Below are 11,850 nucleotides of genomic sequence, written 5' to 3' on the forward strand. Positions count from 1 at the left end.
TTATTTTAGTTAGGTTTTATCTCATTATTTGCCTATGGTTCCCACAACCCTAGTTATGGAGTTTAGTTACTCATAGTCATAATCACAATATTCAAATATATTAAATAAGAATTCATGTACTTACTTCAATGAGAAAGAGTAAAATCTGAAAGTTTGCTTGATTAATCACCAATAATCACTTGCAAGAATCTCAAAGTAATTAATAATATCACCAAAAAGTCTAATGATAATCAAGAATCTAACACTAATACACAGAGTCTAATAATGATCCCGAGTCTAACTAATAATACCGGGTCTAACCTCAAAAACGAGGTTTTTCAAACTTTTATAGAAAATAAAAACCTAATTAAACAAGGACTCTATTTGCTGGAAATCTGTCAAAACGCGGCTGGGTCGACGGAACTCGCGACGGATCGTAGTGGTCACGACGAACCGTCATGGACTCCGTCGTCCCATACTTATGCAATTTCTTCTGCTGCTCTCTTCATTACCCTCGACGGCAGGTATGACGGACCTTCATAGGCACAACGATCCGTCGAGGGTCTTCGTTTCAAAACACTTGAGCTCTTGGAATATGGGTACTGGGACTACTTCTCTGAACTTCATGACGAACCCGCAGGATGGACCGTCATAGACACGACGGACCGTCATGAACTCCGTAGCCCCACACTTGGTCAGACTTCCCCATCTTCCTTCAGCAGCTGCACTATGCTGCCACCTACGGACCGTCACAAGCACGACGGACCGTCATAAGCTCCGTAGGTGGTCTCTTCTGCATTTCTTCGCTCAAAATCTCTGCATTCATCTTTGGACAGATTTCCTGCAAAATAAAGAGAAACTTATATAAAAATTAGCACAAAAAGGCTTTTGGACACACTAAACTTAAGGAAAAAGTATTAATAATACCGTGAAACCACGGTATATCACCTTGCTATTAGACACAAGGGAAGTGGCATACCTGAACAACTTAACAAACTTCGGGAAATACTCCCTGACTGTCATAGATCCTTGCTTCATGTTGATAAATTCCTCAACCTTATCTTCTCTCATGTCCCTGGGGAAGAATCTCTCTAGAAAAGCTGTCTTAAATAGCTCCCAAGTGACCAGAAATCCGCCCAACGCCCGGCTATCTTGCCACATCTTGCACCAAGTCTGTGCAACATCCTTAAGATGATAAGAAGCTAGCTCAGCCTTCTCAGAATCTATGGCCCCCATGGACACAAAAATCTTGTGGACCTCGTCCACAAAATCCTGGGGATCCTCTAAAATTTTGGACCCTGTAAAGATAGGAGGATTCATCCTCATAAAGTCTCGCAGCCTGTCAGCCATGCTACGCACTGGTGGGTTCTCTCTCTCAACATTCTGCCGGTTGACCTGGGCAGTCATGGCCTGAGCCTGCATAGTGATGGCCTGTGCCATCTGGGCCAGAGATGACCGCACCTCCGCATCAGTTAAACCGGCTGGGCTAACTGGCATAGCCACTCCTTCAGCTGGAGCCTGGGGTGGAACCTGATTTTTCCCAGCAGCCGCTCCTCCTCTCCTCTGACCAATGTTTCTCCTGGTATTCATTCTCTGAAAACAACAAGAGTTGATGTTAGACACGCTCATAACACCAAGAAATCAGACATTAGAAAATGCACAATAAGATTAGAAGAAGGAAAATTTTCCTACGCATCATGCAGTCTCTAATTCAGGATAGTGGTGCACTTCACTACCATGACATAGAAACCACTCAATGTGGTTGATGTGAACTTATTATCCTCGGAATTTAACCTAGTGCTCTGATACCAACTTTTTCACGACTAAAATCTAGGCCCCAGGCAAGACCGGCGTCGTTGACCTCCCAGAGGTGGCAGACAAGCCTACATACGTTATCTTTACTTCATCTAGGTTAATTTTTGCGGAAAATTTGAACTTTTTGTTATACGACATTCGTATAAGACATTCTACTTAAACTCATAAATGTTTACAATCAACCATATAACATTAAGATCATCAAATGAAAGAAATAGTTCATAGCTGCATTAAATGTGTACTTGCCAAAATGGCACCAGTACAAATTTGAAATGAAGTGGGAAATGAAACACTAGTGGAACATGCTTCACTAGCTAAGGCCTACACCTATGCTAGATAATAACAGTAGACAACCTCAATAGCATAAGGACCTACAAAGTCCGGATAAAAGCTCCACGTCCGGATTGCTGTAACGTTGTACCATACGATCTAACGTCCACCTGTGCCTGCACCTAAAAATAGATAACTGTAAGGAATTAGTACTCACTTGTACTAAGTATGGGTATATGCAAGCACACACCAAGGACATGCATGAGAAAGAATAGATCTTTCCTAACAACATGATTTATGGAAAGTCAAGTGAGTGGACTTGCCAAATTTGGATTAGGAAAGTCATGTCATGAGTGTAACATACATCATCAGATTTATCATTTTGCAAACAACACATAACATATTTCACATATCTATCACGTAGTTCATATCGTTCTTTCTTTTTCCATGAGACCTTGGGTTCATGGACTTGACGTTAGGACTTCCCAAAATGAGGGCTCAACATATGGACCTCAAATAGGGATCCTTCTTTAGCAAACACAGAGTCTGCTTCATTCATTCATACGCACTTCATTTATTCTTTCATGTACTAGTGCAATAAGCAGTCATACCTAGGATGTAGTTTAAGACTCTCATCGGGTTTGCTGTTCAATGACCAAGAATAACCTAGCGTCATTACTTAAGTCAAGCTCACCTCTTGATTATCCTATCCTTAAACCTTTGGTATCGTTTATGTCATTATGTGCATCATTTGAGGCTGGCCTCATTCATTCTCCGGGAACTTTAACTTTAACCGACATAGATAGAGTGAGCATCATGAAATCCAGTGACTCCCCCCACACCAAAAAGAGGTGGAATCATCGGCCGAAGTGACCCAAAACATGCTAGTGTACATGGGAATTGAACCCCGCTAGATCCCTATATTGGCAGTATAGGTTTGAAGACTAGGAGATATAAGGAGACCCATACCCGGCATGCCGGATAGTCTCATCTCATGAGAGTTACGTGAACCTTCGCCCTTCCCGAAAGAAGTCATCACCGCTCATAGCTAGCCTATCGGTGCTCAGTATAAAGTTCCATTACATTCAACTCATACATCATGGAAGCTGACTTCTAGCATGAGGTCATCATAGCTCATTATATGATTTCTCATCTCTTCATTAGTATTAAGTATGTATCAACTTCAATACTTTCATTAGAGTGTTCATAGAGACTGGTCTCTTCATTAGTTAATTTTCTTTCACCTAATTTTGGATTTACATTTCGGCTTAGGGAACCTGATTTCGAATCCCTTTACTAACATTATTTTTCCTTTCTTTTTTCCTTCCCCTCACTTCACCTTAGGCGTTTTAAGCATTAGGGGATCTGGGATCGAACCCCCATAGCAACATTCATTTATTTCTCTTTTTCCTAAGTTTTTCCCATGTTGGCTGAGAGGTAGCGAGTTCGAATCCCACTCCTCCTATTATTATTATTATTATTATTATTATTATTATTATTATTATTATTATTATTATTATTATTATTATTATTATTATTATTATTGTTATTATGATTTTTATTATTATTATTATTATTATTATTATTATTATTATTATTATTTTAAATTCTCTCCTTGTCTCCTCCTTCAGCCAAGAGGTGATGGGTTCGAATCCCACTCCTCCCATTATTTTTATTAATTTAAATTTTCCCTTTTACTCTCGTGTTTGGTGGAGAGGTTGTGGGTTCGAATCCCAGACCTCTCATTTTTTTCAGCTTTCATATAGTGAGGTCTTGGGTTCAATCCCCACTAACCTCACATGTTTTAAATTTATTTTTCAACTTCTCAAACTTCAAGTATTCTGGCAGAAAACTCCATCACCAAGTGCTGGAAATTTTATTAAATTTTCTAGCCTTTATTTAAAAACATTCATACGTTCGTTTTGTGGCATTTTCACAATTTGTTTAACGCATTTTTAGGTGTAGATTCATTGTTGTTTAGCTTAGATTTTTTAACTTAAGATCAGCCACCTTACACTTCATTTAAACATCACAATCTACACATCTTATGCACAATAATTCTAATCATCAAACAATCCATTTTAAGACTTCAAAACGGAGAACAACAACAAACATTTTACACATTGCACCACATCATTTTCGGTGGCAAGACTTAGTTAATTTAATTTAATAATTAATAATTAATAACTAAAAGATCTGATTTCCTTTTTTTTAATCAGCCATTAATTAAATAATATTAAATAATTACATTAATTTACCCACTTAAATAAAAACAATTTAATTCATTGCTTCCACCTAGGTTTGAACCCGGGTGGAGCAAGACTTTACTCTTAGATCCCATTTTGGCACTCTCTCCCAAAAATACCCCTGAACCTTATTAATTAAATAATTAAATAATTAAATACATATTTAGGCTAATTACGATATTACCCTTAGCCTGGTAAAAGACCATTTTACCCCTAGACCCTCCAAACTTAAGATTTTCCCCTTTTTAAGTCCGGTAAAGACTCATCCTGGTAAATCTTCATATTCGGGAGCCCTACATGGATGGACCCAACTTATCCTAGCTCAAATAATCCCCAAGTTAGTTGTCTTGGCTGTTGCAAGGGTTCAGAAGTCCGGTTCTACGCGCATGTGTGAACCTGGTCTAATCGTAGGCATTCTAGACACATTAAGCATTACTTACCTTATACATTTTTAGGGTTGTTACACATCTACATACCCTCGGTAACCAACAAAATGTGGCTCGAGAATTTGAATTTGAAAGAATACTTGCAGAATCTATACAAGGTGAGAAAAATGTTCGTTGTTTCTATTCTGTATTACTCACATTATGGGCAGAACAAGATCAGGTTTTTTTCCGCCTCTATCCCTGCGGCTGGATTGAAGGATTTCATGACTACGATGAAGAGGATAAGGACAGTCCAATTTCTAATGAAACTCAGGCCCGAGTTCGGGCATGTGCGTGCTAGTATTCTTAACAAGGAAAAACTACCAACTTTGGAGGTGGTAGTTTCTGAAGTTCTTCGAGAAGAAACTTGGTTGAGTTATCAAGCTTCCATGGAGAATTCTCTCATCATGGTCACTGCCTTGGCTGCATACAAAAGTTTTTTCTTCCTCGGGCAACTCTAAAAAGCCAGTTCAATGCTATCATTGCAAGGAAACATGCCACATTATTTCCCACTGCAAGAAGCAAAATAATTGCAACTGTTGTAAGAAAGATGGTCATATTATTCTGGAATGTCGTAATGAATCTGGTCCAGGGATACGCTCAACTCCTCATAAAGCTTTCCAAGCAATGACAAGGGATGCTGGAACACGAGAAACACCAAGCAGAAAAGTGCTTGATCGTAATGATATCTACAAAATGATACAATAATCTTTGGTGGCTGCTCTTCCTAATGCAATCTCTTCAGCTCTCCTGGTAAGACTAAACTTTCAGACTCAACGGTATGACATATTGACTTTGCTGCATCTAATCATATGATAGGAAATCAAAAATTGTTTTCTAATTTATCTAGACCATGTTCAATACATGAAATTATTATAGCAAATGGTCAGGTTTTAACTGCATCAGCTTGCTCCATTAAACCATTTCCAGAAGTTCTTTGTGTACCAAAGCTTACCGCAAATCTGTTATCTATTGGGCAACTTGTAGAAAAAAACTTTTTGGTTATTTTTTCTCCTGATGGTTGTGTTATTCAGAACATATTGACAGGGGAAACGATGGCCAAGGGACGTAAGGTTGGAAGGCTGTTTCTTCTTCAATCTCAGGATACCAAACTCCATCAATGATTTCTTTTAAGCTTCAAAATAAATATATCCAATTTTCATATAAAATGTGGAACTTGTGGCATCTCCGTTTAGGCCATCCATACGCTTCTCGGCTAAATATTATGCTTAAATCTTATAATTTGTTGGGCAAACATTCATTGATTTTCCCTCTAAATTACCTTGTGAAATTTGTGCAAAATCAAAGAATCATAAACTTCCTTTTCAATTAAGGAATACTAATTATTCTGCTCCTTTTGATTTAACTCATAGTGATGTTTGGGGACCTTCTCCAATTAGATCTCGTTTTGGTTACAAGTATTTCATTCTATTCATTGATCAAGTATCTCGTTATACATGGATTTTCTTCTTGAAACACAAATCTGAGGTACCAAATATTGTCAAAATTTTTTATAACCTTATAGAAACCCAATTTGAGAAGAATATCAAGATTTTTTGTTCAAATTCAGGAGGGGAATATGTAAATACAAACCTATCTTTTTTTAGGAAAAAGGCATAATTCATCGACGATCTTGTCCGTATACACTAGAACAAAATGGTGTGGTGGAACATAAGAATAAACATGTTGTTGAAACTGCCTTAGCCCTTCTTGATACTTCAAATGTTCCAAAAAATTTTGGGTTGAAGCAATCCAAACATCTATTTATCTCATAATAGACAACCATCCTCGATCATGAAACAAAATTGTCCTTATTTTGTTCTTTTCAAAAAATTTCCTGACTATTCATATCTTAAAATATTTGGTTGTGTGCGCTTTGATCTTCTTCCGGATCATGAACGTCAAAAATTATCTTCCAAAGCCACTAAATGTGTTTTCTTAGGGGACAATGATATTCAAAATGGAAATTTGTGTTATGATTCAACACATTGTTCATTAAGAATCTCACAACATGTTATCTTCTTTGAGAATTCTTTTATTTATACTAACAAATACTCACAAATCTCTACTATGTATTTCCTGAATAAATTTTCTTCTCATGATGCTGCTTGCCATAGCTACCTTCCCGCTAGTCCTTCGTCGACCATGTCCTCTACCACATCAGGTACTACTTATGACTTTGATCCTTTTTTTTATAATGATACGACTTTGGCTAATACTAATTCTTTACCTCACCTACATAATGCCTCATTAGATGTTAACAACCAATTACCTTCTCCCACTCGTCAAAATAACATTGATCCCATTAGACGATCATCTCAGTATGCTCCCCTTCAGAACAATACGGATACTCAATAAGTGAATATGGTCGATCTTATGTCTTACTAAGATCCTTGAATTCTATAGTTGTATTAACTCTTACATGCAGGCTAGTGGTCAGAAATGTTGGGAGGATGTAATGCATGATGATGAATTAGTTTCCCTTGAGGAGAATGATAGATGGGTTATGGTGGATAGACCAACAAATGCAACAATTATTGGAAGTAGATGGGTGTACTCAATTAAGATAAAAGCTGATGGTTCCATAGATCGATACAAAGCAAGATTAGTAGCTCAAGGATACAATCAGGAATATGGAATTGACTATGATGAAGCATTTGCTCCAGTATCTAAGATGACGACCGTACATATATTACTTGCCTTAGCATTAATAAAAGGTTGAAAGTTACATCAACTGGACGTCAAGAATGTCTTACAACATGGAAACTTGCAAGAAGTGGTGTACATGAATCCACCACCAGGTTATAAATATATTAAACTAAATTAGGTTTATCGTCTTAAGAAATCTCTTTATGGATTAAAGCAAACTCCTCGCTCTTCGTTTGAAAAGTTCCGCACTACAATCTTAGGTGCTGGTTTTACTCAAAGTAGCTCAGATTATTCGTTATTCTTACGTCGGACTACCTCAGGTATTACTATTATCCTTCTTTATGTGGATGACATGATTATCACAGGAAACGACGAAGTTGGAATCTCTCATTTGAAAGATCTGTTACTCTCCTCGTTCAAAATGAAGGACTTGGAAAGCTAACATATTTTTTGGGTGGAGGTAAGTTATGGAAAGGAAGGCATACGATTGAGTCAACAAAAGTATGTAGAATATCTAGTTCAGTTAGCCAATCTTATTAATCATAAGAAGGTTCATACTCCAATGGAAGCGAATACAAAATACAAAAAGGAGGAAGGAAAGATTTTTGGAGATCAGACATTGTATAGACGTCTAGTTGGATCACTTATATATCTTACTATGAGTTGTACTGACATCTCTTATGCAGTACAGGTGTTAAGCCAATTTGTTACCAAGCCTTACAAGATGCACTACACTACTTTGCTCAGGGTTATTAGATACATAAAATGTACTGTGAATCGGAGTCTTATTTCCATCATCTTCATCGTTGGACATGATGGGATACGCTGACGCAGATTGGGCAGGATGCCCTGATTCAAGACGATACACTACAGGATGGTGCATGATGCTTGGCTTGTGCATTATTTCTTGGAAGTGCAAGAAAAAATCTCGAATATCGAAGTCATCCACAGAGGCAGAATATAGAAGTATGTCTGCTGCATGCTCTAAAATCATTTGGCTGCAAAGGTTGCTATCAGAACTTAGCATCGAAATGAAAGGATCAAGCACATTGTAAGGGGACAACACTAGTGCAATAAGAATCACATCAAACCCTCTTCATCATGAAAACACCAAGCACATAGATGTAGATTGTCACTACATTAGAGAACTGGTTGAAGATCGGAGTATTAGCCTGAAGTATATATCCTCTAAAGATCAACTGGCAGACTTATTTACAAAGGCTATGTCAAGAAGTAGACACAATTATTTGCTGTCCAAACTCATGTTTTGTGATACACAACATTAGTTTGAGGGAGGGTGTTGATTATATCTTATTTATCGACACTAAATCAGGGATCTCCCCCAAATCAAGGATCTCCTATTATGGCTAATGTTAATTAGCTTGATATTAGTAGATAATTAGGACTCTATTACTGGTATGAATATATTTAAATCCTACACTTTTATGATTGAATAAATAGATCACAATTCGTTTATCTCTAATTGTTTTGGATCTTTATCGTTATTCAACCACATATTGCTCATCATTCATGGACATTCCAGATTCTATAGAATCCATCTGAGGCCATGACTTTTTCTTTTCCTGACCTGAAAAAATTTGAAATATAATCAACATTCCCCTCACCATCTTGTCCTGGACCTGTTTTTTAATTCCAATTAGTAGGATTCAATGAGGTAGTTCTCCCTATACGAAAATTTTATATAAATTGATCTTCTTATAAATCCATTTCTCAACTTCTTCTCGGACACGACAGCTATAGAATGTTTGAGATCTTTAATCATTTCGTTAATAATTGAGAATCCACTCTTTTTTATTGACCTGACCATGATGGTAGAAATATGTAGTATGCAAAATTACTTGATGAGATTTTCCTTCAATTTTGCTAGTGCAATTGATAAGGTTGGGCACTGTTGTGTGGGTATGTTGTTGAACATCAAATCCCCATTGTGGACTCGTTTGCAATGAACTTTATTATGTTCACCAACCACTTGATCAATTATCTCTACAAAGACATCCACTGTGGAAAACACATGCATTTTCTTGATTACCAAGTTATACGGACTTCTCAATAAGCTATTCAAAAGTTCTTAAACTGAAAATCTCTTGTGCATAAAGCTTATAGGTATTTTATCGAATAACTTTAACGTTATTCCAGTTGAAAATAGTTCTAGCAGTGTTAGTAAACAGTTCATGCAGACAAGTATTAGTTTAAAAACACAATCTTCTCATGAAAATAGACACATATGCATATAATATCCATCATCTCCATGCTTCCAAATAATCAAGTTAATACAAAAACACCCTGTATAATCCCACAAGAATCGAGCTAAATACATTATGTACAATTTGTGTGCTACGTGTGACAATATTAAGCTTTTCACCTATCAGATTCTGTCTTTTTTTTCTTTTACAGAAACTAACCCTTCATATCACATAAATGTTCTTTTCATTGCACTAGCAATACCTACAAGTGATATATTAGAAATATAACCGCAAAGTAAATGGAAACATATTCTAGGTGTATGGTTATCTGATGTATGGTCTGAACATCATAGATTGGTGGAGAACTCATTCATGGAGCCTCTGTGGAATATGTCAGATGCATAAATGAGATGGATATATTGTGGGGTTCCTGCCCCATTTTATTAAAGTCTCACTTTGGTACAACTACATACCAACTAAATCTTACCAAGATAACTACGTAGTTGTAAAGTTTGAAATTTAGTATTTTCATGATGTCACTAATGACAACATTAACTGTAAATATCTTCTATAAAAGGAGCTCATTAGCCTTCTTGTCAAATTTTAGAAACATTAAAACTTCATTGTCAAATTTTGCTCCAGATGGTGTGATCTCTATGGTTTCCGCCAAGAGTAGTATGTTGAACGAAGAGATAAAGAAGAAAATCTCTAGGTTTTCTTCTCTGATATCCTAGTGAATGGCCCTAAGGGGAGAAATAAAACTTATGGTTCTCAGAATAGAGAAAAAAATAGGAGAGATTCCAAAGGCAGACTTAACGATATTGAGTGTTTTCATTATGGCATGAAAGAGCACACAAAGAAATTCTGCAGGAAGTTAAAAAGGTAGAGCAAAAAAAAGACAAAACTAAAGAAGGTGTCACTGAAAATTGCCTAGTCACTGTTATCACCGAAGATCTTGTTATCGTCCTTGATGCGGATATGATAAATATTGCTCGTGATGAATCAAGCTGGATTATGGACACTGCTGTCGAATCTCATGTGACATCAAGGAAGGATTTTTTCTCTTACTATACTTCTAGTGCTTTTTGAACCTTGAGTATGAATAATGAGAATATTTATAGGGTGGTTGGTATTTGTACAATTTGTTTAGAAACTAGTGTTGGAACTAAACTAGTTTTGAACAATCTGAAACACGCTCCTGATGTTCGTCTGCACCTGATATTTTTTGTGTTTTGGACGAGAAGTATATTTTAATACCATCGATGATGGAAAATGGAAAATGGAAGGGTTCCTTGGTTGTAGCTCGTGGTACCAAACATCGTAGTATATGCTGGAATATCACATATATTTGTATTTATATGGTGAATACAATTGAGAGTGATAACTCTTAAACATTATGGCACAATAGGCTTAGCCATATCAGTAAGAAAGACTTAATGTTCTAGCCAAGAAGAAATTATTGTCACATTTTTAAAGTGCTAAATTAGAAAAGTGTGAGCATTCTTGTTTGGTAAACAAAATAGAGATTCATTTAAGTCTAACCCTTCTTCAAGAAAGACAGTTGTTTGAATTGGTGCACTCTTATTTATGCGGTCCAATAAAGACAAGGACATTGTGTGGTGTAATCTAATTTTGTTACTTTTATTGACGATTGCTTGACAAAAATTTGGGTCTATATCTTGATCCTAAAGACCATTTGTTAGGTGTCTTTACGAAGTTTCAGGCTTCAGTTGAAAGAGAAACTGGACAGAAATGTATTCGCAGTGATGATGGTGGTGAATATTGTGGACCATTTGACGAATACTGCAAGCATCAAGGTATTAGACACATAAACACTCCTTCTAAGACTCCTCAGAAGTATTAAAATTAAATGTTTGGCTGAGAGGATGAACTCGACCTTGATGGAAAGAGTTAGATGTTTCCTTTTTCAAGCAAAGTTGCCGAACTCATTTTGGGGTGAGGCTTTGTGGACCATTTCACATGTTATTAATATATCTTCTACTATTGCTTTGCAAAGTGATGTTCCAAATAGAGTTTGGTATGGAAAGCATGTTTCCTATTGACCATTTGAGATTATTTGATTGCAAAGCTTTTGTACATGTGTCGAAAGATGAGGGTCAAAGTTAGATGTCATGAAAAGGTAGTGCATGTTCATTGGATATGACCTTGATGAATTTGGTTACTTCCTATATGATCCAATTGAGAAGAAACTTGTGAGAAGCCCTGATATTATTTTCACAGAGAACCAGATATTTGAAGATA

The 11,850-nt window shown here is 36.6% G+C and overlaps 1 pseudogene; it reads right to left on the bottom strand.

The window, feature by feature from the left end:
* The window catches only part of LOC107001104, a 19,761-nt pseudogene extending 10,339 nt beyond the window's left edge, over positions 1 to 9,422 (bottom strand).
* Positions 9,423 to 11,850: the final 2,428 nt, after the last annotated feature.

Source organism: Solanum pennellii, chromosome 10, assembly GCF_001406875.1.
Source record: "Solanum pennellii chromosome 10, SPENNV200".
NCBI classification, from domain to species: domain Eukaryota; kingdom Viridiplantae; phylum Streptophyta; class Magnoliopsida; order Solanales; family Solanaceae; genus Solanum; species Solanum pennellii.